The following is a 24,905-nucleotide window of genomic DNA, read 5'->3' as shown; positions in this document are numbered from 1 at the left end:
ACTTTCCCTCCTGGCGGCTCACAGAGGCCCTGGCATGTGGGTGTAGAGCTCGCCCACAGGCTTTGTGGCTCCGGCTCTTCTTGGGCAATGCAGCAAGCCTGGGCATGAGGTGGGGCCCACCGCTCCAGCTCCAAGACTCTGCCCAGTCTGAAGGGGCTGGTGTGGGGTTGGAAATGGAAATTGTGACTAGGCGGAGGGCACTTTTGCCTCACCTGAAAGCCCAGCTTGGCAGCCACACACCCCTCCACCCAGGCCTGTGTGTCTGCCTTGTTGTTCCCAGGAGCTATGCCTGAAGAAACCTGCTCATGGAGACCAGTGAGACCTGAGGCCAATGCAGCATGCCACCTTGAGTCACCCCTGGGCCAACAGCCCCATCTTTTTTTGATAGCTGAGCTGGGGAAGTGGAGGACTATAGGCTCACTTTTGATGAAATCCTTATGACACTGTGGGTGTGAGGGGAGCTGTGGCTGGCATGGGGTTGGGAAGAGACGTGCTGGCCTGTGGGAATAGGAGCAGGGCGGTGGCTCTGGGGAGTATGCTAGTTGGCGCTTGCTTTGCATGCGAGCAGTAGTGGGATTGATGGCTGCATTTTCCAGTGCATCGCGTTTCCTTCTATGTTCTGGCTGTAATGGAGGCTGGGCTAAAGGGGCATGTGACCCTGTGAAAAAATCTGCCTTTGTTTGGGATGTTCTAGCCTCCACTTCTGGCTTTCATTCTGGCTCCTGGGCTCAACCTGGTCACTTAGGCAACTGGGCTGAAGAGGACGCCCTCGTATTGTGTTCAGGGGATGCTGACAACTTTTACAAGGATTGGTCTGCATCAGCAGGGTTCAAATAATGCCTGTTTCTGGTTGGAACCAGGTGATGAGGTCAGAAAAGTGATAAAAGATTCAGGCCACCTCGTCTGGGTAGTCACTCCCTCTTCCTGTGGAAGGCTTTTTGGAAAAGGCTCAAACCTTCCACCTCTGTGGGTAATTAGCTCAGCGGCTAGAGTCCTTGCTTAGCATATAAGAAGTAGCAGGATCAATGCCTGTGTTCTCTAGCTTATCATGTTGCCTTTTGTCCCGGCATACCTGTGCTGAGGATGCAGCACTGAAATGGAGGCTGGATAAAAGGCACGTTCCTCTGACCCTTGCAGTGGGCCTATTTTGCTGTCTGAGGGGTGTGGTGCAGCCCGGTGAAAAAAACAATGGCAAGCACTAGGCACTCAGAACGTAGGGCTATGAACCAGGCAGGAGTCAAAACTATAAACTTCTGACCTATAGTCAGATGTGGTATCCATTTTGCTACTAGCCAAGTACTCAGGCAGTAGCTGCCAGCTGCTGTTGAATGGTGATCCTGCTTCCTAGCACTCTCTTTCCCCCCTGGTGGGTTCATGGGGGCACAGCTGGGTGGGCATAGAGCTTGCCACGGGCACCATCACTTCAGGGACAAGATGGGACAACCCCGTACCACCCTGCCCAGGCTGGGAGAGAACCCAGGAGAGTGGAGGTCTGGGGATACAGCTTGTGCCCCCACCAAAGCCAGACTCGGTCCATCTGATGGTGCTGGGGGACCATAGCTCAGGCTGTGTGACAACCTGCTGGGCAGACGGGCCAGGCTGGGCCTGGGGCTGCCTTTACCTCAGCGACACTCATGCTCCCCACCTGACTGCAGACGCGCCCAAAAGGTTAGGTGGGCCCAGGCACAGTCCCCTGGCAGGTGCAGAGGGTAACTGTTCTTGCTTGGTGGGGGGCTTCCAATTTTATAGATTTCATAGACATTAAGGGCTGCAAGGGACCTCATGACATCATCGGGTCCAGCCCCCCCACCATAGGTGGGAAGTCAGCTGGAATCAAGTGACCCCAGCAAGAAATAAATCCAGCTGATTTTTGAAGGAGGCCAGAGTAGGTGCTTGTACCACCTTCGGGGGGAGTTTGTTCCAGGCCCAGGACACACACACTGTAAAGAACTTTTTCTTATGTCTAGTCTAAATCGGCCTTCCTGGAGTTTGTGGCCGTTAAACCTTGTAATCCCTTGGGGAGCTCTGGTGAACAGCTGTTTTCCCAGGTCCTGATGTGCCCCTCTTATGAAGTTATAGGCTGCCACCAAGTCCCCCCTGAGCCTTCTCTTCTCCAGACTGCAAAGTCCCAAGTCCCTCAGCCTCTCCTCGTATGGCCTGCCCTCCATGCCTTGGGTCATAGGAGCGGCTCTCCTCTGGACTCTTTAAAGCTTCTCCACATCCTTCCTGAAGCGGGGGTCCCAATGCTGGATTCAGTACTCCAGCTGCAGTCTCACCAGGGCCGAGTAAAGGGGGAGGATGACTTCCCTGGTTTTGCTTGCAATGCATTGGTGGATGTACGCCAGAGTTTGGTTTGCTTTGCCCGCCACAGCATCACATTGGTGGCTCATATTCATCTTGTGGTCAATCAAGACCTCCAAGTTCCTCTTGGTTGTAGTGCTAGCCAGCGTAGCACCGCTGAGCCCGTACGTACGCTCAGGGTTCTTCCTACTGAGGTGCAGCACCTTGCACTTCTCTGCATTGAAAGCCATTCAGTTTTGTCTGGCCCACCTTGAGAGTGTGTCCAAGTCGGCCTGTGTTCCCAGCCTGTCCTGTAGTGTGAACGCCCTCCCCCAGAATATGGTATCGTCCACAAACTTTACTTTCAAGTAGTACTCTTTGGGTCCGACCCCGTAGCCAGTAGGGCTGTGCAAAGCTTCAGATCATGATTCAGATTTGGAGATGATTCAGATGATTTGAAAGTCGAATCTTTGAATTCAAATCGAATCGCAGGAAGCTTTAGGCTTTCCAAATCTATTTGGAGCTTCCGAATCGATTCAGAAAAGATTCGGAGATTTGGCCATAGGGAATCAATGATATATCTATAATTTTGTTATCTTTTGGCTGATTCAGATGAAACTTGCACGAATAGTAGCCTCTGCTGAGAGCATGACTTGTGCCAAGCTTCAGGATGATAGGTGCAGGGGTTTCTGGGAAACTGCACCCCAAAGTTCTGAAAGCAAAACTCATGACATGTGTATTAAGCCACAGTGGGGTGAAAACTGCAGGGATGGTAGCTTTTACTGAAGCCACAAAGCCTGTCACGTTTCAAGGAGATAGGAGCAGGGGGTGGGGGAAACTGCACCCCAAATTCTTGAATGCAAAACCAAGACAGCCTTTTTCAGGATTTTCTACGTGAAGCGAGCCCATAGTCCTCCGCTCTCCCAGCTGAGGCTATCAAAAGAAGATGGGGCTGTCAGCCCATGGGAGACTCAAGGTGGCACACTGCACTGGCCTCAAGTCTTGCAGGCCCCCACCACTAGGTGAGGGCAGGTTCCCCCTGCACCTGCCAGGGGCTATGGCTGGGCCTGCCTGGCCTCCTTGGCTCGTCTGTTGGCAGCAGCCGGCCACCCTCGAAGATAAGCCTGGGCCACTGCTGCAATGGATAACACATTTGATGATGAATCAAAAGATTGTAGGTTTGACTCCTTCCTGGCTCATATCACCCCTTTCCCAAACCAAGACCTATCTTGTGCCTGCTGCTTACTGTTGCTTTTTTGCCTGGGTGCACCACAACCCTCATGCAGCAAAAACACCCCCCTGCATGGCACAGAAGAACATGCCTTTTGAACCAGCCTCCATTTTAGTTGAAGCACAGGCAAGCCTGGGGATAGGGTAATATAAGCTACTGGATAGCACAAGCATCAATCCCGCTACCTCTAGCATGCTAAGCAAGCACTCTACCATCTGAGCTAACTGCCCTGTGTGCTGGAGAGGGTTAAGAGTTATTGGGGCCCTGGGCAAACAGAAAATTGGAGGTCCCTGACCAGGTGAGGGCAGGTTCCCTCTGCGCCTGCCAGGGGGCTGTGGCTGGGTCCGCCCGGCCTCCTTGGTGCATCCAGGTTGAGCCAGGGGGCACAAGCACCGCTGAGGTGAAGGTGGACCTGGCCTCAGTCTGGCCTCTCCACCCAGAGGGTATCATGTAGCTGGAGCTGTGGCCCCCCACCGTGGAGCTCCCCGGGACATATCCCACCCCACTGTCTCTGCCACAACTGCCCCCAGGCACCTCTGCTCCAGGCCCCCCAGTGAAAGATCAAGCAAAGGCAGCAAAATAGGCCTCCTGCTAGGGTCAGAGGAAGGTGCCCTTTGCCCAGCCCCCATTTCAGCTGCACCCCCAGAGCAGGTATGCCAGGACAAAAGGCAGCACAAGATACTGGAGAATGTGGGCATTGCTCCTGCTACCTCTCACATGCAAAGCAAGTGCTCTACCCCCTGACCCAAATCCCTGCATGCGGAAGTGGGTTAACCATTAGTGGGGCCCTGGGCAAAGAGAAATTTTGGCATAGGGCCAAAGGTATCCTCTGCCTAGGTAAGATTTCTTTTTCCACCCCTATGACAGTCCCTTTGGACTGGGCAGCCTCATGGAGCTGGACTGGCAGGCACCACCTTGCTCCCAGCCTTGCTGCATTGGGAACTGGGAGCAGACAGCCCTGGCAATAAAGGAAAGGGGCGGGCCTCCCAGCAGCCTGCAGAGGGTTTAAATTGAGAGTGTGGTCGGGGGTAGAAAGGTAAGAAAGATTTATTGACTTAAGAAAAACACAACTACGCATAGTAACAAGACAAACAATGACAGACAAAAGCAATTCGTGTCGGCAACTTATCAGGCAGTCCCTCTGATGCCCAATACACAGCAAGCTTCTCTTTCCACAAAGTTCAGCGAGGTCAGGCGTCCCCAGGACAACGCTGTCTGAGGGGTGCCGGGAAGGACCCTGGAATGCAGTTCTTGGGCTCCTCAAGGTCCACAGGCCCACTGATCCAGGCAACAGCTAACTAATCCTTTTCACAGAGCTGCATCTTCCTTCTGAATGGTTTCCAGATATTTCAGCTAATTTATAGCTTCTGAAGGACACTGTTAACGTACGGCCACTCAGATTCCTTTTTCTTCAACTGTCCATAGACTGACCACCAGCAGTACAAGAGCCTTGCATTCCTTTGATAAGGTAATTTTAACTGCACTGCAGAGCCTCACTACTTCTAGGCTTTGCTAAATTTACTGGGCCTTACTTTATACAAGGCCTCACTACATCTTAAACTATAATTAGGCTTTTAGCAACAACTTATAGCCTTAATATCTAAACAAATACTTGGACTTCAGGAAGGCCTTTGACACGGTATCCCACCCCATACTGGTGAACAAGTTAAGGGGCTGTGACTTGGATGACTGCACAGTCCGGTGGGTGGAGAATTGGCTGGAGGGTCGCACCCAGAGAGTCGTGGTGGAGGGGTCGGTTTCGACCTGGAGGGGTGTGGGCAGTGGGGTCCCGCAGGGCTCGGTGCTTGGACCGATACTCTTTAATGTCTTCATCAGCGACTTGGACGAAGGGGGTGAAATGTACTCTGTCCAAGTTTGCAGATGACACTAAGCTATGGGGCGAAGTGGACACGCCGGAGGGCAGGGAACAGCTGCAAGCAGACCTGGACAGGTTAGACAAGTGGGCAGAAAACAACAGAATGCAGTTCAACAAGGAGAAATGCAAAGTGCTGCATCTAGGGAGGAAAAATGTCCAGCACACCTACAGCCTAGGAAATGACCTGCTGGGTGGCACGGAAGTGGAAAGGGATCTTGGAGTCCTAGTCGACTCCAAGATGAACATGAGTCGGCAGTGTGATGAAACCATCAGAAAAGCCAATGGCACTTTATCGTGCATCAGCAGATGCATGACAAATAGGTCCAAGGAGGTGATACTTCCCCTCTATCGGGCGCTGGTCAGACCGCAGCTGGAGTACTGCGTGCAATTCTGGGCGCCGCACTTCAAGAAAGATGCGGATAACCTGGAGAGGGTCCAGAGAAGGGCCACTCGTATGGTTAAGGGCCTGCAGGCCAAGCCCTATGAGGAGAGACTAGAGAAACTGGACCTTTTCAGCCTCCGCAAGAGAAGGTTGAGAGGCGACCTGGTGGCTGCCTATAAGTTCGTCAGGGGGGCACAGAAGGGAATTGGTGAGTATTTATTCACCAAGGCGCCCCCGGGGGTTACAAGAAATAATGGCCACAAGCTGGAGGAGAGCAGATTTAGATTAGATATTAGGAGGAACTTCTTCACAGTTCGAGTGGCCAAGCTCTGGAACGGGCTCCCAAGGGAGGTGGTGCTCTCCCCTACCCTGGGGGTATTCAAGAGAAGGTTGGATGTGTATCTAGCTGGGGTAATGTAGGCCCAGCACTCTTTCCTGCTTATGCAGGGGGTCGGACTCGATGATCTATTGAGGTCCCTTCCAACCCTAGCATCTATGAATCTATGAATCTATAAATACATAAAAACACTTGGTCTAATCTTCATAGAGCCTTCAGCGAGCACTTTTATCACACAAACATACTTTTCAGCTGCCACAGCGGGGAGGCAAGAAACTCACAAAAGGAGGGCCCTCCCAACACTGCTTTGTGAAGAGTGTTGAGGACCTGCACCCCGAGAGCCACAGGCTTGTGGTGCAGCCAACTGCAAACTGGCTGAGAGCAAATACCTTCCTTTGAGCTGAAAAGAAACCAGAGTGCTACGGATTTCCTGAACAAAGCAAGCCCGTAGTCCTCCACGTGCCCAGCCGAGCTATCGAATGAACATGGGACTGTCGGCGCCAGGGTGCCTCAGGGCATTATGCTGCGCTGGCCTCAGGTCTCACAGGCCTCCACCCTCAGGGGAGGGCAGGTTCCCCCTGCACCTGCCAGGGGGTGCAGCTAGCCTGCCCAGTCTCCTCAACACATCTGGGACAGTCTTCACCAGCAGCTGGCAACCCCCAAAGGATGTCAGGGCCAGGGGCACAATGGGTAACGCGTCTCATTATGAATCAAAAGATTGTAGGATCAACTTCTTCCTGGCTTGTATCACCCTGATTAGTTATTTTGCCTGGACCCGGAACAACGCTCCTGTAGCAAAGCAGGTGCCCTGCCAGGCACAGAGCAAGGTGCCCTTTAGCCCGGCCTCCACTGCAGCTGGGGCGCAGGCAGGCCAGGACAAAAGGCAACATAAGCTAATGGAGGATGCTGGCATCAATCCCACTACCTCTCGCACGATAAGTGAGTGCTCGACCATCGGATCTAACTCCCCTACAAGACAGCCCCAATTCAGATTATTTCAGGCTCTGGACAAACAGAAAATTGGAGGACCCCAACCAGGTGAGTGCAGGTTCCCTCTGCACCTGCCAGCCAGGTCCGCCCGCCGCTCCTCGGCAAGTCTGGGGCGAGCTGGGGGCACGAGCACCGCTGAGGTGAAGGTAGACCCGGCCTCAGCCTGGCCCTTCCACCCAGCACGTGTCATGCAGCTGGAGCTGCGCCCCCCAGCACCAGGGTGCCCCCACCACGGAGCTCCCTAAGACACATCCCACCCCACTGCCTCTGCCACGGCTGCCCCCAGGCGTAGCGGGAAGCCACCTCTGCTCCGGGCCCCTGCTGAGAGATCAAGCGAAGGCAGGAAGGGGGCAGGGAGGCTAGAAAGCTGCATGAGGAGGGTCCCGCCGGCATGCCTGACTCCCCTGCGTTGTGAAGGGTGCTGAGGACCTGCAGCCTGAAAGCCACAGGGCAGAGGGTTTCCTTCAGACACATAACATAGGGATTTTCATACGAAGCCAACCTACAGGCCTCTGTTCTTCCAGCTGAGCTACTGAAGGAAGATGAGATTGCAGGTTCAACTCCTACCTGGCTTGTACTGCCATTTTTGGGAGCCAAAAGCTCTCTTAAACCTGCCGCTTGCCATTGCTTTTTTCACCCAGCTGCACCTCACTCCTCATCCCCTTCTACGCCCTGCTGTGGCCTGGTGCAGCAAAACACATGAGACCGTGCCCTTTGGCCCATCCTCCACTTCAGCCACAGGTGCAGGGCTGTCATGCTGGGACAAAAGGGATCCTGAGGCCCTGGGGAATGTGAGCATTGATCCCTCTACCGCTCGCTTGCTAAGTCAGGGCTGAACCAGTGGAGCAGACTCCTTCAGGCACAGCTCTTGGGAAGGACAAGGCAGACAGACAGACCTGGGTGGAGGGTTCGGTGGCCCCTGAGCTGGGCTTTGGGCATAGCCAAAGGTGCCCTCTGCCTAGGCAAGATTCCTGTTTCCACCGACAATGCCAGCCCGCTTGCACTGGGCAGTCCCCCGGAGCTGAAGCACCAGGAGGGAAATGGGGCACTGGGCTCCAGGTGGAGCACCAGGAAATGCCCTCGCCTTTGACAAGCAGCTGGCAGCAGTCTGCTGGGGCATGGGCTAGTGCTGCACTGGGTAATGTTTCATAGTTTCTAGGGTCGGAAGGGACCAGAGCAGATCATCGAGTCTGACCCCCCGCCATGGCAGGAAAGAGTACGGGGGTCAAACGACCCCAGCAAGGTGTGCATCTAACCTCCTCTTAAACACCCCCAGGGTAGGAGCCTGCACCACTTCTCTTGGAAGTTGGTCCCAGGCCCTAGCCGCCCTGACCGGGAAGTCGCGCCTCCTGATGTCCAGTCTGAATCTCCCCTCTGCCAGCTTGTGACCACTATTCCTGGTCACTCCTGGCGGTGCTCGGGGGAACAGGGACCCCCCCAGTGCCTGCTGGTCCCCCCTGATGAGTTTATAACAGGCCACTAGATCCCCCTCAGCCTTCTCTTGTGGAGGCTGAACAGGTTCAGGTCCCGTTGCCTCTCCTCGTAGGGCCTGCCCTGCTGCCCCCGATCATACGAGTGGCCTCCTCTGGACCCTCTCCATGCTGTCCACATCCCTCCTGAAGTGCAGCGCCCAGAACTGGACGCAGGACTCCAGCTGCAGCCTGACCAGTGCCGCACAGAGGGGGAGGATCACCTCCCTGGGCCTGCTCGAGATGCATCTGTGGATGCAGGACAAGGTGTGGTTGGCCTTCCTGACCGCGTCCCCACACTGCCGGCCCATGTTCATCTTGGAGTCAGTGATGACCCCCAGATCCCTTTCCGCCTCCGTGCTGACAAGAGGGGAGTTCCCCAGCCTGTAGGTATGGTGCCGGTTGTTCCCCCCCAGGTGCATCACCTTGCACTTGTCAGTGTTGAATCCCATCCTGTTCTCGTCCGCCCACCCCTGTAACCTGTCTAGGTCTGATTGCAGCCTATTCCTCCCTCCAGTGTGCCCACGTCCCCCCACATCTTAGTGTCATCAGCAGATTTGAGCAGGTGCTTTTTACCCCCTCGTCCAAGTCGCTGATGAAGATGCTGAGCAGTGCAGGCCCGAGGACCGAGCCCTGGGGGACCCCACTGCCCACCTCCCTCCGGGTCGAACATGACCCGTCCACCACCGCTCTCTGGGCGTGGCCCTCCCGCCGGTTGGCGACACATCTGACTGTGGGGGTGTCGACACCACAGCCCCCGGTTTCTTAATGAGAACGGGGGGAGAGACAGTGTCGAAGGCCTCCGCAAGTCCAGGACGACGATGTCCACTGCTACCCCCATCTAAGGATTTGGTGACCTGGTCGTAGGAGGCCGCCAGGTTGGTCTGACAGGACCTGCTGCTGATGAACCCGTGTTGGTTGCCCCGAGCATAACCTCCCCCCGGCCCCTCGGGGACATGCGCCAGGATAACTCTCTCAAAAAGCTTGCCCAGGACCGAGGTAAGACTAACTGTCCTATAGTCCCCGGATCCTCCTTTGTCCCTTTTTTGAAGATGGGGACCACGTTGGCCTCTTCCAGTCCTCCGGCCCCACACCAGAGCCCCACGGGTGCTCGTACAGCCATGCCAGTGGTCCCGCAACGACTGCAGCCAATTCCCTCAGCGTTCGGGGGTGGAGATCGTCCAGACCCACTGATTTAAACACGTCTAGTCCCTCCAGACATCCCCTGACTAGATCCTCCCTGGCCCTGGGCCTGGCTGCGCCTCCCCGGGGCCTGAGGGGGCCGGTGGGGGCTGATCCGGTCCCTGCTCAAGAAAATGGAGGCAAAGAAATCGTTAAACATGTTGGCTTTGTCGTCTGGTGTGACGACCACATTTCCTAGCGTGTCTTGCAGGGGCCCCACGTTACCCGGTACCTTCTTTTTGCCCCCTGTGTATTTAAAGAAGGACTTCTTGTTGTCCTTGACCCGGGAAGCTCGTCCCAGTCCCATCTCTGCCTTGGCCCTCCTGAACCCCCTTCATCCCTGAGCAACCGCCGTATAGTCATCCCTGGGGACGGCCCCTCCCTGCCATCGGGTGTGTGCCTCACTTTTAGCTAGGAGACGTTCCCGGATGCTTTTGGTGAGCCATGGGGGCTTTTGCGCCCTCCTTCTCCCTTTGATCCGTGTCGGGATTACCTTCCTTTGGGCTTGGAGGATCGTCTCCTTAAGGAGCGACCACTCTCCTTGGACACCCGGCTCCCCTCCCCTCCGGGACCTCAGCGCTTCCCCAACTATCCTCCTTAGCTCGTTGAAGTCTGCCCTCCTGAAGTCCAGGGCTGCTGCCTTGCTGCAGGCCTTTGCCACCTTGCGCTGGATGGTGAATCCCAGCAGGCGATGCTCACTGTCGCCCAGGGGGTCGAGCACCCGCAGCCCCCGCACCAGGTCATCACCTGTGGCCAGCACTAGGCCCAACAAGGCGTCCCCCCCGGTGGGGCTGTGCCCCTCCTGGGTTAGATGGAGGTCCTGCATTTGGGCTAGGGACCTATGTGAGCGGTCAGACCTGGCTGACCGCTCCTCCCAGCAGTATCTGGAAAGTTCAGGTCCCCCATGATGACCACGTCCTTTGACCTAACGACCTCCGTGAGCTGACTTAAGAAATCCTGATCTAGCTCTTCCCCTTGGTCGGGAAGTCTGTAGTAGACCCCCACTGTTAAGTCTCTTTCCCCTTGACTGCCTTGTCTTCTAACCCAGAGCACTTCAGAGTGCCCCCCCCGCCCCTGTGCTACCTGGTGAGGATGTGTATTCCTCCTTAATGTAGAGCACCACCCCCCACCTTTCCTCCCTGTCCTGTCCCTCCTGTACAGCCCATAGCCCATGATATTCACCACCCAGTTGTGCGTTGGGTCCCATCACGTGTCAGTGAGCCCCACTATGTCTGGGCTGGTGTCAGCCAGCAGGAGGGTGAGTTCCTCCTGCTTGTTGCCCATACTACGAGCATTTGTGTAGAGGCATTTGAGACCTCCTGTGGGTGTGTGCACTGGCCCCCTAGTCCCAGCATTGCCCTGGCCCCTGTTGCTTACCTGGATATATGTCCGCTCGTCGGTCTAGGCTGGGCTGTACTTGTGGGTGCTGCTTGGTTTAGCGGTCCAAGGCTTCCTCTGCCCTCATCTTCCCCTTCCCCCAACGAGCCTAGTCTAAAGCCCGCCGGAGGAGGTCCGCCAACCTAGAAGAGAACACGCTTACCTTTAGGGGAAAGGTGGAGCCCGTCCCACCCGAGCATGTCTCTCATCGTGATGTGCGGGTCGTTGTCACCGTTCCCGAAGCCGCCGGTTGGTCTCCGCGATGCACGTCGCGTGCTGTCTGCCTCGTCCGCTCACTGGTAGGACAGCAGAGAAAACCACCTGTGCGCCCATCTCTTTCAGCACGCACCCCAGAGCGTGGTAGTCCTCCATCAGGCGATCGGGGCTTCTCCTGGCCGCATCATTAGTACTCACATGGATTAGGACCATAGGGTAGTAATTGGTGGGCTGGATCATGGCCTGGATCATCCCCGTCATGTCCTGAATCTTTGCTCCAGGCAGGCAATAGACCGCGCGTGTCGAGGGGTCACTCGACGCTTTCTCCTCCGGGACTGCTTAGCTCCTTTGGCCTGCTCAGATCATGGAGAGTGTGGAGTTGCCTCCTCCCCGGTTTCCTCCTCTCCTTCATTCTCCTTCAGGGCTGCCAGGACCTCGTACCTGTTCTCCAGCCGGACCGGAGGGACTGGTGCTGCCGTGGTACGAGCAGCCCTGGCACGGGAAGTGACCGCCTGCCACTCTGCAGTGGAGGGCACGTCCCAAGGTGCTTCTTTCTTGGGTGTGTGGCCCTGCAGGGAGAGAAAATACCCATCAGTTTCATCCTCCGCCTCCCTGATTCCCCTCAGCCTGCTAACCTCCTCCTGGAGCTCCCTCACCCGCGCCTCCAGGGCCCTAAGGCCGGCACCTGCAGGACAGGTGTGGGGGTCCCCAAGCCCTGCCCCCCGGGCTTTGCTGGGCAACCCCACAGGCCAAGGGCTGGGGGGACACCAGCCCCCCCCAAGGGCTCTGTCTGGGTGGTAGCCTCAGACAAGCCCCGGGTAGGCTGCGTCCCCCGGGCAGGGGCCCTGGCAGCACTCCCCGTCGACACCATCGTAGGAGTTGCTGCTTGTTTATGGCTTCGCGCAGTGCCTCCGCCCTGCCCTAGCAGAGTCTCCCTCCTGGCCCTTCCTGCTCATCTGCTGGCGCAAACGCCAACGCAAACTATGGATCCAAAGATTGTAGGCTCATTTCCTCCCTGGCTTGTAGCACCTGTTTTCCAAGCCAAGAGCTTTCTTGTGCCTGCTGCATGCCATGACTTTTTTTTACAAGGGTGCATTGCACCCCACATGCAGCAAAACAGCCTGTTTCTGAGGCCCAGAAGTACATGCCCTTTGGCCCTGCCCCCATTTCAGCCACAGCTGCAGCCGCAGTGCAGGCATGCCAGGACAATACGCAACACAATGTGCTGGACACTGCATTGAAGCTGCTACTTCTCTCATGCGAAGCAATCACTCTACTGTCAGAGTTAATTTGCCTGCAACCAGAGGTACATTAAGATTTACTGGGGCCCTGGACAAACATAAAATTGGAGGCCCCCCCCGAGCAAGAGCAGCTTCCCTCTGCACCTGCCAGGGGGTTACAGCTGGGCACACTTAGCCTTCTTGCTGCTTCTGTGGTCAACAAGGGGGCACGAGCGCCGCTGAGGTAAAGGCGGCCCGATCCCTAGCCTGGCCCCTCCGCCCAGTGGGTTGCTCACATTGAATGAGCTATAGTCCCCCAGCACCATAGGATGGATGAAATTGTCCCATCCTGTCCCTGCAGTGCTGGTGCCGACAGCGAGCTCTACACACACCTGCCTGTGCCCCCATGAGCCCGCCAGGAGGGAAAGGGAGTGCTGAGCTCCAGGCAGAGCACCAGGAAGTGGGATCACCTCTCTTGTGCTAAATGAATGCTATACCATCTGAGCTCATACCCCTAATTGGCAGGGGCCTGTTGGCCTGGACTCCATGGGCCCATGTGTTAATCTGCTCCTGCCTGCATGCTCCCCAGGCCCACTGCCCCCTCCCATTGCAGCAGGCCAGCACACCTCTTCCCCACTCCCTGACAGCCACAGCTCCCCTCACACCCACCCTCTGCCCCTGAGCACAGTGACCAAAGAAGAGGGTCTCCCAAACAACTGGAACAAGACGTGTGCCAGGTCTGGGCCTGTTGGCAGCAAACTCAGGAGATCTTCAGCTTCACTCCAGGATGCCCCCACCACGGAGCTCCCTGCTACACCCTCCACACCACTGCCTCCACCACCAGCACCACTGCCCCCAGGCATAGGGCAAAGCCACCTCTCCTCCAGGCCCCCTGCCAAAAGATCAAGCCCTGCAAATGCAGGAATGGGGCAGGGAGGCCAGAAGCCCATGGGCGAGTTCTACGTGCACCCGCCTGCATCCCAGTGAGCCCACCAGAAAGGAAAGGGCGTGCTGGGCTCCAGGCAGTGGTCCAGGGCACGGGCTCATCCTTCAGCCAAAGGTTGGTGTGCATGGGCCAGTGGCGCAATGGATAACGCGTCTGACTACGGATCAGAAGACTGTAGGTTCGACTCCTGCCTGGCTCGCGCTGCCTCTTTTCTGAGCTGAGAGCTCTCTTGCTCCTGTTTCTTCCTTCTCTGTCCTCAAGCAACAGTCCTGTGAGGTACACAGAAGAAGGCAGAGCTCCTGCCTGCAGCCTGCTTCTGCAGGCAGCACGAGGACACAAGAATATGCAATTTGCACCAGACTCCATTTCAGCTGCACCTGCAACACAGGCTTGCCTGCACAAAAGGCAATGCAACTGGGTAGAGAATGCAGGCATCAATCAAGCTGGCTTTTAAAGATTTCTTGAGCTTTCCCTCAATGCCATTCTCTTACCCTGGCCCAACAGGCCCCCTTGATCCTATAGTAAAAATCTGCTTCCTGTCTGTGCAGCCCCAGGGTAGTGACTGTGTCCTTGTCTCTCTGCTTTTGACATGTTGGGTTTGGTGTGCAAGTCTTTTGTAAGCTGTTCAGCCTTCAAAAGTTGTGTCTTGTTTCTTGTTTGATTTGGTGTCACTGGGGAATGAGCTTGTGGCAACACAGTAGGGGGTGCTACTATGCAGAGCCACCCGCCTCACTGTGCCAGGCCCAAAACCTTGCTTCAGAAGCCTCCCTCAGGGAGCCTACAGACAGCTGTTCCACTCCCTGGAGAACACCTGCAAGCTTGGGGTAACATTGCCACCACCCAGGCCCTGGGCACTGGTCTCTGGTAGGGCTCTGTGTTGGCTGGGTGCTTTGCTCACAGTAATATTTCTGGGTGCTTCTTTCTACCCAAAGCATCCGAAGATAGCACCAGGTAGAAGTCAGGGAAAATAAAAAGACATACTCTGCTGGCCAAGCTGGGAGTGCCAGGCCTCCTCTCACTCTCCACAGTAAGATACCAGGGGAAGCAGTAACCCAAAACCTTAATTGATCTGCGGTGGGGGGGCTAGAATGAGGAAGACAGAATAAGCAAGGTGAGCCTTTACAGAGATTGCACACAGTGATCCTTTTAAGATGCGACTGGCCTACACATACTTCCTAACTCCTGGCAGGTTTCCAGGTTTATATGTACAGAAAATCACCAGGCAGCAGCCTGGGGCATTTGCTAGCAGTTTTTCAAAATGCCTGCTGGAAAAGAAGAGCTCCCTGCCCAACCCCTAGGAATTTTATTTTGGCCAGGTCACCTGATGGACCAGCCTGAACCAAGAGGAAAGAGAGAGAGAGACAGGGGTCACTTGAGCTGACCCAAGTGAGGGGCAGAAAGAGGGGTTTCCATTTCTGAGCCCACCTTTGTGCCTGGGCCAGTGGCGCAATGGATAACGCATCTGACTACGGATCAGAAGATTGTAGGTTCAACTCCTGCCTGGCTCGTGCTGCCTGTTTTGCCACCAGTGGTAGATGTGTGGCAGTGTTGCTGCCTACTGCAGGGGAGATCTGGTCTCGCATCCCCAGCTGAGATGACTTGGGGTGAGTGAGATAACAAGAAGCAAATCTTCTTGCCCCCTGTGCAGGGGAATTAGCTCAGATGGTAGAGTGCTTGCTTAGCATGTGAGAGGTAGCAGGATCAATGCCTGTATTCTCCAGTCCTGGGTGCTACATTACTACAAGTACAGCCCAGCCTCGACTGCCAAGTAGAACATATCCACAGGTAAGCAGCAGGGGCTAGTGAACACATCTACAAGAGGCCTCAAATGCTCATAGTGTGGGAAACAAGCAGGAGGAACTTACCCTTCTGCTAGCTGACCCCAACCCAGACATAGTGGGGAAATATGCATTGAGCCTTTTTATCCTCCTTGCGCTCCTGCATATGCTCACAATTCCCATATACCTTATATGCAATTTCCACCAGCTCTGAAATCGGTTTCCCAGCACCTCCCTCAGTTTTCTGTAACTTCTTACGAATATCAGCAGCGGACTGACCAATAAACATAAGATTTACCATGCGTTGATTATCTGGGGCTTCTGGATCTAGGTCCAAAAACCTGCGGAACGCCTCGTACAGCCTCCCGAGGAAAGCTGAGGGATCCTCTTCTCTTCCCTGTCTCACTTCATACAATTTAGACAGATTAGTAACCCGAGGCACTGCCTTCCCCATTGCTTCCGCTATAATCCCCAGATACCGTGCACTCAGCTGTCTGCCCTCTGCAGTATGATTATCCTATCTCGGTTCCTCAACAGGGCAGGTATCACGCAAGGTAAAACCAGCAGCTCCCTCCGCTTCTACCCTGGCTGCTGCAATGCGCTCTGCCGTCCCCAATACTAATCTTCTCTCCTCTGGGGTCAGGAGGGTTTGGAGCATCATCTGAACATCAGCCCAAGTGGGTCGATGGGTTTGCCCAATAGATCGAAACAGGTCCCTCATCTTTTCAGGGTCTTCACGAAAAGAGGGGCTCTGATTCTTTCAGTTAAATAAATCTGAAGTACTAATTGGGGTGTAGACAAAAGTTGCATTGCCCCGCTCTCCGATAACCTCTCGCATCGGGCAATTCAGCACCGGCTGTGATTCTACAGTCTTGCGCAAATAATAGCCCTTATTCCCTGATTCAGCTGGGGCACTTGGCTGAGGCTCATGCTCTGAATCATTAGGTATGCTTTGATACGCCGGTGGTGGTTTCCCTGAGGGAGGGAGCGGTGGTGCAGAGGGACTGGATCCCGAGGAGGTGTCTGATTCATCCTCGCTACCTGACAGGGTGACCGGAGAGCAGGTCCGATACTCAGCCAATTCAGAATTCCCCCCCTCATTAGACTCAGGGAGTACAGGCGGTCCTCCTCGAGTCTTTCTTTTAACGACCATCACATGAGACTTTACTAAGCATTTCTTAATCCAAGGTGGCTGATTTTGAACCACCCACAACCAACGATCGATATAAGGAAATTGATTCTAATACCCATACTGCATAACTATTTCATGGATAGCTATCACTTCTTTTACTACAAAGGATCCTTTCGGGGTCCAGTGGACCCCAAATGTTGGCCACTCGAGTTGACAAAACTTAATTAAATCACCCTTTTTCATCTTCACTCCATAATCTGCCTGCTTTGCAAATTTACTGAAGTTTTGTAATATATAACTTAAAGGCGTATCTAAGTTTTCTACACGGGAGCGACCCGCACCCATATGCCCACAAAAGTGCGCCCAACACACACCAAATACCAAAAAATCCTAGTTACAGACGGTTCGCATATACCAGGCTGAAAATTTCCCAGTATTAAACCAAATCGAACGCGTCTTTGTTCCCGGATCCAGACCAAATTGGGCAAGGGAATTCGTATACTCACTCAGATACCCCAGAGATCTCGATCAGAATGCCGGAATGTGTGTCTGGCGTCCTCAGAAACCAAAAATTTTGCGCAGGAGCCTTTAATCTCTCGGGTACCCCGACTCACGTCTGAAACCCCCTGGGCGAGCCCAAAAAGGCGGCTCGGTGCGCACTCCCCATGGTGGCAGAGACGATCTTGTCACTGAGCCCCGAGGTGATCCAGAGACGTTCCATCTGAGGTGCCAGATTGATGCATAAAGCGGTTCGTTTCTCTGGAGGCCACCAAAATCACAGACACACACTCATTAGATGGCACAAAAGGTGTATTTGCAAATAGGGTCAGAGCAGAGTCAAAAACTCAGATTACTCTGAACCCACCAAGGAATTTTGCAGGCTGTATTTATCTTTTCCCTCCTGGGCACGTGTGCAGAAACAGGAACTCTTACAGCTCACTTCCGTTTCATACAAGCATACATGTGGTTACATCACTACATACATCGCATGTATAGTATAATTAACTACTTAAGTATGCAGGGCGGAGAGGTAAATATGCATCAGCTAATTAAGCATGCTCAGAGACTACTATAGGTCACCAAGAGTTCAAACCCCCCCTTTCAAGGACACAGTCAGTTGAATTCCAGCTTCTGTAATCTGTATGAGAAAGGCTAGGGAGAAGCTGGAGGAGAGTCTGCGATTTAGCATAAGAAAAGCTGTGGCAAGGCTGGGCAAGCAAAAAAGTCCTTGGCAGTGTTTCTTTCTTAGCGGGTGCAAGATGCAAGCTGTGCATTTCTAACAATACTCCATTTCTAACAATATTCCATTTCTAACAGCCTGGTGCAGCAAAACACATGAGACCGTGCCCTTTGGCCCATCCTCCACTTCAGCCACAGGTGCAGGGCAGTCATGCTGGGACAAAAGGGATCCTGAGGCCCTGGGGAATGTGAGCATTGATCCCTCTACCTCTCACTTGCTAAAAGATTGTGTAGCAGGCTTGCCTGTTGGAGCTTGTGTTGAGTCCCAGGCTTAAAATCTTGCTGTTTTTAGTGGTGGAGCTCATCCCCCAATCAGGAGGCAGCAAGAAGAGTTCAGTTACACCCCTTTCCTGAGGTGGGGACAGGAGTTTCCCCCCAACCCTGGACCTGATTGAAGACTGCAACACTCAGGTCAGGAAGGCTTTAGGGGCGGAGCCTTGGAGCATATAAAAGGAGCTGCGTGCCCAGCGTGAGGGAGAAGAGAGGGGAGAGGGGCGTATAAGAGCTGAGGAGAGCTGCTCAGCAGGGCGAAGCAGTAGCCCAGAAGCGCCCCTGAAGACATCCGTCGGCAGGGAATGGCAGACGGCTACAGCAGCTAGGCTCTCGGTGTGCAGCATGGCACACGGCATCCAGGCCCTGGGAGCTGCATGAGGCAGCTCAGGTCTGCAACCTGTGGTGTGTGGCCAGAGACACGGTGCACAGGACAGTGCACGGAGTAGGACCTTTGGAGTGCTTGGGCGGCTCAGGTCCTCAACCCCCTGAACGTGGCTGGGAGCTCGGTGCAGGAGGCTCCACATGGAAGGTCCGGGAGTGGACTGAGCCTGGTGCTGCATGAGGCAGCCCAGGCCTCCGACCCATAGCAAAAGGTTGAGTCGAGACAGCCAGACGAAGCTTGGGTTACTGAGCCAGCAGAGAGGGCCGAGCCAGAGGCCCCAGAAGCCCTGCATAGAGGAGCCCTGTTCCAGGGGATTGCGACCGCCCCCTCCCCAAAGCCCACTGCAGGCGAGAGAGCAGCCTGGCACAGAGGATGAGGACCACCCTCCAGGCCTGGGAGCCGTGAGTTGCAGGGAAAAGAGGTTTCCCACGGGGGAGGGGAGTCCCCCCCACTGTTTAGTTAAGGGCTCCTGAAAGAGGAAGTCCCACTGAGAGGGACTCCTTAAAGTTACCAGCTTCTTTGTAGGGCTTGGGAAAAGCCCAAGGGCATTGGGGTTTCCCCTTGGGATTGAGTTTATCTTTGGGGTTTCTCTGTTTCTGATCAGATACTTACCTGTGACTTACCTGCATCTGGAGCACCGGTATAAGGTTTTATGTCATTTATCCAGAGGGTATTGTTTATGTTACTGGTCTATATGAATATATGTGTGTATATATATATATGTATATATATGTATAGATATGCATATATAAAATACATATGTTTATATCCACGTTCCTTTCCCTTGTGATAAGTTAATGTAAATAAATGTGTATATAGTTAAGTTCCCTGACTGTCCTGGCCTGGTGCTATAGGGATGGAGGGAAACTGAGCAGTCTGCAGTTCCCACCCCACAGCACACCTGCCAGCTAACAATCCCCTTCAGTTGGAGAAGGGGTGCCAGATACCCGAGGTACCTGGGCTAGAGCTGCTCAACCGTCTGAGCTAATTCCCTGGCAGACAAGGGGACTTCGGATTTTTGGCAGCCCTGGGCAAAAAGAGAGTTGGAGACTGTGGTGGGCCAGTAGGGGGCACTCCTGTGCTGAGCCACCCACCTCACTGCACCTGACCAAAAACCCCACTTCGAGTTTCTGCGCTGGGGTGCCTATGTCCAGCCAACCCCCTTCCCGCAGCGCACCCGCAAGTCTGGGGTAACTGCTGCCACCACCCGGACTCCGGTCTCTGTTAGGGCTCTGTGCAACCCGGGGCACACAGACCCTGGAGACTCCTGATTGGCAGGGGCTCCCCACATGCCGCAAAACAGGCTGCTTACGAGGCACAGAGGAACATGCCTGGCCTCCTTGGCACGCCTGGGACAAGCAATGGGGAATGAGTGCCACTGAGGTGAAGGCAGCCCCGGCCCCTCTGCCCAGTGAGTGTCACGCAGCCGGAGCTGTGACCCCTGGGGCCGGGGCCAGGGCCAGGGCCGGCTTGGTTGGTGGAAGATGGTAGGGAGCATGAGCAAGACCTCTGATCTCCACTGCCTGTCCACCCCTTGTGCAGCAAAACAGCTGAGTAGAGCGAGCCTGGGCCAGTGGCACAATGGATAACGCCTGCTGACTATGGATTAGGAAGTTGTAGGTTTGACTCTTGCCTGGCTTGTGCTGCTTCTTTTCTGAGACGAGAGTTCTGCACTTGCTGCTTCTCCCTTCTCTGTCCTCATGCAACAGTCCTGCGAGGTGCACAGGAGAAGGCAGAGCTCCTCCAAACACTCCTTCTGCAGGGGGCATGAAGACACAAGAATATGCAGTTTGCCCCTGCAACATGGGCATGCCTGCACAAAAGGCAACACAACCAGCTAGACAATGCGGGCACCAATCCTGCTACACCTCGCATGCTAAGTGAGCGCTCAACCATCTAAGCTAATTCCCCTGTATAGATGAAGCAAAGCACAGCGCCCACCCTGGATGCCTGTAGCCAGGACGCCTGCCAGGGCCATGCTGCCCCTGGTGCTCCAGGGAACTCCCAATTGGCAAAGGCTCCTGGACCTGTGCTCTCTGGGCCCATGTGTTAATCTGCTCCTGCCTGCACGCTCACCAGGCCCACTGCCCCCCTCCCACTGCTGCAGGCCCACGCCCCTCTTTGACACCCCCCACCAGCCACAGCTCCCCTCACACCCACACCATGCCCTCACCAACGCAGCATTCTCTGCCCCCGTGCACAACGACCAAAGAAGAGGGACTCACAAGCAACTGAAACGAGACGCCTGGCACAGATGGACAACTGGCTCATCCTGTCCCAGCAGTGCTGGTGCAGGCAGCTGCCCACAGATGGTAGGGTGTGGGAGTGGGAGTGGGAGTGGGGCCTTCCTGGCAGCAGACATCGCCGGGAAGCCACCGATGCCTGCAGGGAGCCCCATACCCACACCCACGGCCCTGGCCCTGGCCTGAGGGGAGAGGAGAAAGTGTGCACTGCCTTCCCCAGATGTCCGCGGCCAGGATGCCTGCCTGGGCTCTGCTACCCCGGTGCCCCCTGATTGTCTCAGGCCCCCCCAGACCTGTGTGTTAATCCACCCATCTGCCGGCTATATCAGCCCATGTCCCTCAGTTGCTCCTCAGAAGTCATGTCCCCCAGTCCCCAACCATTTTTGTTGCCCTCCACTAGACTCTCCAACGTGTCCGCACCCTTTCTGTAGTGGGGTGTCCACAACTGGACACAGGTCTCCAGATGTGGCCTCACTGGGGGCAAATAGAGGGGAAGAATCACTTCCCTCTATCTGCTGGCAATGCTCCTACCAATGCAAGAACATTTGCTCTGGTCCGTCTCATGAAGTACCCTAAACAGACTCCTGCAGTGCTCCACAGAGAATGCCCAGCTTGTTCTGCTCTCCATCTCCATGAGGTACATACAAGTCCCAGTGCAGGGGCAGGTGAACCAAGATGCAGTGACTGGCCTGCCCCTGCAAACCAAGTTGCTGCTGCATTGCAGCATTGGCCTAGCAGAGGGGAGATGCTTTTGTAACAGTCAGGGCACTTACCCACAGGATGGGGCAACTTCTCCATCCCTTCGTATGAGGAAAGGGGCATCTTTCCTAGAGAGGTGCTGTAGCCAGCGGTGGGTCCCGGGGGGTGCAGTGGTTAGTTTGCACCTCCCTTTGATTCCTGCTCCACCAAAACCTTCAAACCAACTGCCTGGCAGAGACAGCAGCATTTCTAATCAGGTCATACTGAGGGCTTCATGGCTTATTATCATCTACCTGATTCCTTCTCCACTCTTTGCTCCAAAGGTATTAACAACCTTCTCTCTTCTTCAGTGGGGTTGAAAGCTAGCCTTTGTTCTGCCATTCTGCTGCTCCAGGTCACAAAGCTCCTGTTTCACAGCCATGCAGACTGCTTTTATCTCATTCAGGTGATGTTATATTTGGTTTTTGCTTCAATCTTAAACTAAACAATACAGCCGTAGACCCCTCCCTGGCAGAGCAGTAAAACTTCTTACAGCCCACACCATGTGCACCCTGGGATTTGCTCGAGAAGCATCTATGGATGCAAGCCAGCGTTTTGGTCGCTCTACTAGCCGCAGCATCGCATTGCAGGCTCGTGTTCATCTTGTGGTCAATGATGACCCCCAAGTCTTTCTTCTGTAGTGCTAACCAACGTAGCGCTGCCGAGCCTATACGGGTGCTGCAGTTTTTCCTCCCAAGGGGGAGAACGCTGCATTTTTCGGTGTTAAACACCATGAGGTTGTCGCCCGCCCATTTGCTGAGCCTGTCCAGGTCGGCCCGGATCCTCCTCCTCTCCTCGGCTGTGGAGGCTTTCCCCCAGAGCTTGGTGTCGGTGGCGAACCTGGCCAGTCTGCTCCTGACGCCAGCGTGCACATCATGGAGGAAGATGTTGAGCAAGGAGACAAGAGGCTGTCCCATCCTGTCCCGGGGGTGCTGGTCTTGGTGGCTGCCCACCGGCGGCAGGGAGCGAGAGCAGGAGTGGGAGTGGGGCCGCCCGCCAGCGGAAAGCCCCGGGAAGCCGCCGGCGCATGCAGGGCTCGCCGTGCCCATAGCCAGCCCCTGGCCCTGGCCCAACTGGAGGGGAAGAGATGTGTGCTGCCTGCCCTGGATGTCTGCGGCCCGGATGCTGACCTGGGCTGTCTGGGCCTCGGTGCTCCAGGGTGCCCCTGACTGGCAGAGGCCCCGGGGCCGGGGTGTTAATCCACTCCTCCGGCATACTCCCCACGCCCGCTGCCCCGCCCCCACTGCCACGGGCCAGCACGCCTCTTCCCAACCCCACGCCAGGCACAGCTGCCCTCGCACCCACGCAGGATCATAAGGCTCTTCACAGAAAGTGAGCCTATCGTCCTCCACTTCCCCAGCTCGGCTGTCAAGGGAAGATGAGGCTGTGAGCCCAAGGGTGACGCTAGGCAGCACGCTGCACTGGCCTCAGGTCTCGCAGGCCCCCGCCACCCGGTGAGGGCAGGCGTCCCCTGCACGTGGCAGGGGGTGCGGCTGGGCCGCCCAGTCTCCTCGGGGTGTCTGGGGCAGGCTTCGCCAGCAGCTCCCAGCCCCCAGAGCATGCCTGGGCCAGGGGCATAATGAATAATGCATGTGATTATGAATCGAAAGACTGTAGGCGCAACTTCTTCCTGGCTCATATCGCCCTGCTTAAGTTTTCACCTGGGCCAACAGCAGCCCTCTTGCAGCAAAACAGGGCCCCCCCCAGGCACAGGGGAAAGGGCCCTTCAGCACAGGCTCCCTTGCAGCTGTGGCGCAGGCAGGCCAGGACAAAAGGTGACAGGAGCTCCTGGAGAATGCGGGCATCGATCCCGCTACCTCTCGCATGCTAAGCGAGCGCTCTACCATCTGAGCTAATTCCCCTGCGAGGAGGACTTGCTTAGCTTTTTCTGAGGCACTGGACAAACAGAAAATTGGAGGACCCCCCCCCCCCCCACCAGGTAAGGGCAGGTTCCCTCTGTGCCTGAGGTAACGGTGGCCCGAGCACCAGCCTGGCCCGTCCACCCACTGGGCTGTCACTTTGAATGAGCTACAATCCCCCAGCACCACAGGGTGGATGAGATTGTCCCAGCCTGTCCCTGCAGTGCTGGTGCCGGCGGCGAGCTCTCCGCGCGCCCACCTGCGCCCCATGAACCCGCCAGGAGGGAGAGGGAGTGCTGAGCTCCAGGCACAGCACCAAGAAGCAGGATCACCCTTCAACAGCAGCTGGTTACTGCAGCCTTGGCCAGTGGCAAAAGGGATGCCACCTCTGAAGTGAGGTCAGAAGATGGTAGGTTTGACTCCTGGTTCTTAGCTGCTGCTTCCTGAGCAAAGAGGGCATGACTTTCCAGACCTGGAGGCCTGACCCTTTTATCACTTTCCTGACCTCATCACCTGGTTCAAACCAGAAACAGGCATTATTTGAACACTGCTGAGACCGACCAATCCTTCTAAAACATGTCAGCTTCCCCTGAACACAATAAGAGGGAATGGGAGGGGATCCTTTCCAGCCCAGTTGCCTAAGTGACCAGGTTGAGCCCAGGAGCCAGAATGTCCCAGACAAGGGAGGATTTCTTCACAGTGGCACATGCCCTTTGGCCCAGCCTCCATTGCAGCCAAAGCACAGGCTGAAACATGACGTGCTGGAGAAGGTAAGCATCAATCCCACTCCCTCTCGCCTGCAAAGTGAGCACTCTACCAGCTGAGCTCATTCCCCAGCGGCAAAGTGAAAGCTAAATTTTATTGTGGCCCCGGGCATATGGAAAATTTTCAACTGCTTGCCAGGGGGACTGCCATTGGGCTCGGCAGAGCTCCTCCAAAGATTACCGCCTGCAGCCTGCTTCAGCAGGGGGGCCAAGGACATGAGAACATGCATTTGGCACCAGCCTCCATTTCAGGTGCACCCACAGTGCGGTTATGACTGCACAAAAGGCAACACAACTGCCTGGAGAACGCAGGCATCTATCCCATGCCCTCTCACATGCTAAGTGAGCGCTCTACCAGCTGAGATCATTCCTCTGGTCAAAACAAGGCCATTGGCCTGGACCCCATGGGCCCATGTATTAATCTGCTCCCGCCTGCATGCTCCCCAGGCCCACTGCCCCCTCCCATTGCCACAGGCCAGCAATTCTCTTCCCCACTCCCTGCCAGGCACAGCTCCCCTCACACCCACCCTCTGCCCCTGAGCACAATGACCAAAGAAGAGGGACTCCCAAACAACTGGAACCAGACGTGTGCCAGCTCCGGGCCTGTTGGCAGCAAACTCAGGAGACCTTTAGCTTCACTCCACGATGTCCCACCACAGAGCTTCCTGCCACATGTCCCCACCCCGCAGCCTGCACCACCGGCACCACTGTATCCAGGCATAGGGCGAAGCCACCTCTGCTCCAGGCCCCCTGCCGAAAGGTCAAGCCCTGCAAATGCAGGATTGGGGCAGGGAGGCCAGAAGCCCGCGGGTGAGCTGTACACCCACCCACCTGCACCCCCGTGAGCCTGCCAGGAGGGAAAAGGGGTGCTGAGGTCCAGAGACCAGGCTGGCCCTTCCGTGGTGGTGAAGTGTCCCTGGGCCAGTGGCGCAATGGATAACGCATCTGACTACGGATCAGAAGACTGTAGGTTCAACTCCTGCCTGGCTCG

At 55.6% G+C, this 24,905-nt stretch overlaps 4 non-coding genes across 4 annotated transcripts; 3 read left to right on the top strand and 1 right to left on the bottom strand.

The window, feature by feature from the left end:
- Nucleotides 1–13,632: 13,632 nt before the first annotated feature.
- Nucleotides 13,633–13,705, top strand: TRNAR-ACG (transfer RNA arginine (anticodon ACG)). Its single transcript has one exon. It is a non-coding gene; the product is annotated as a tRNA-Arg (tRNA).
- Nucleotides 13,706–14,941: 1,236 nt separating this feature from the next.
- Nucleotides 14,942–15,014, top strand: TRNAR-ACG (transfer RNA arginine (anticodon ACG)). The gene has a single exon. It is a non-coding gene; the product is annotated as a tRNA-Arg (tRNA).
- An 8,066-nt stretch (nucleotides 15,015–23,080) lies between these two features.
- On the bottom strand, nucleotides 23,081–23,153 carry TRNAA-AGC (transfer RNA alanine (anticodon AGC)). Its single transcript has one exon. It is a non-coding gene; the product is annotated as a tRNA-Ala (tRNA).
- A 1,679-nt stretch (nucleotides 23,154–24,832) lies between these two features.
- Nucleotides 24,833–24,905, top strand: TRNAR-ACG (transfer RNA arginine (anticodon ACG)). Its single transcript has one exon. It is a non-coding gene; the product is annotated as a tRNA-Arg (tRNA).

Source organism: Crocodylus siamensis, chromosome 3 (assembly GCF_052110815.1).
Source record: "Crocodylus siamensis isolate JL-2025a chromosome 3, ASM5211081v1, whole genome shotgun sequence".
Lineage (NCBI taxonomy): Eukaryota > Metazoa > Chordata > Crocodylia > Crocodylidae > Crocodylus > Crocodylus siamensis.
This window is presented reverse-complemented; position numbering and strand designations above follow the sequence as displayed.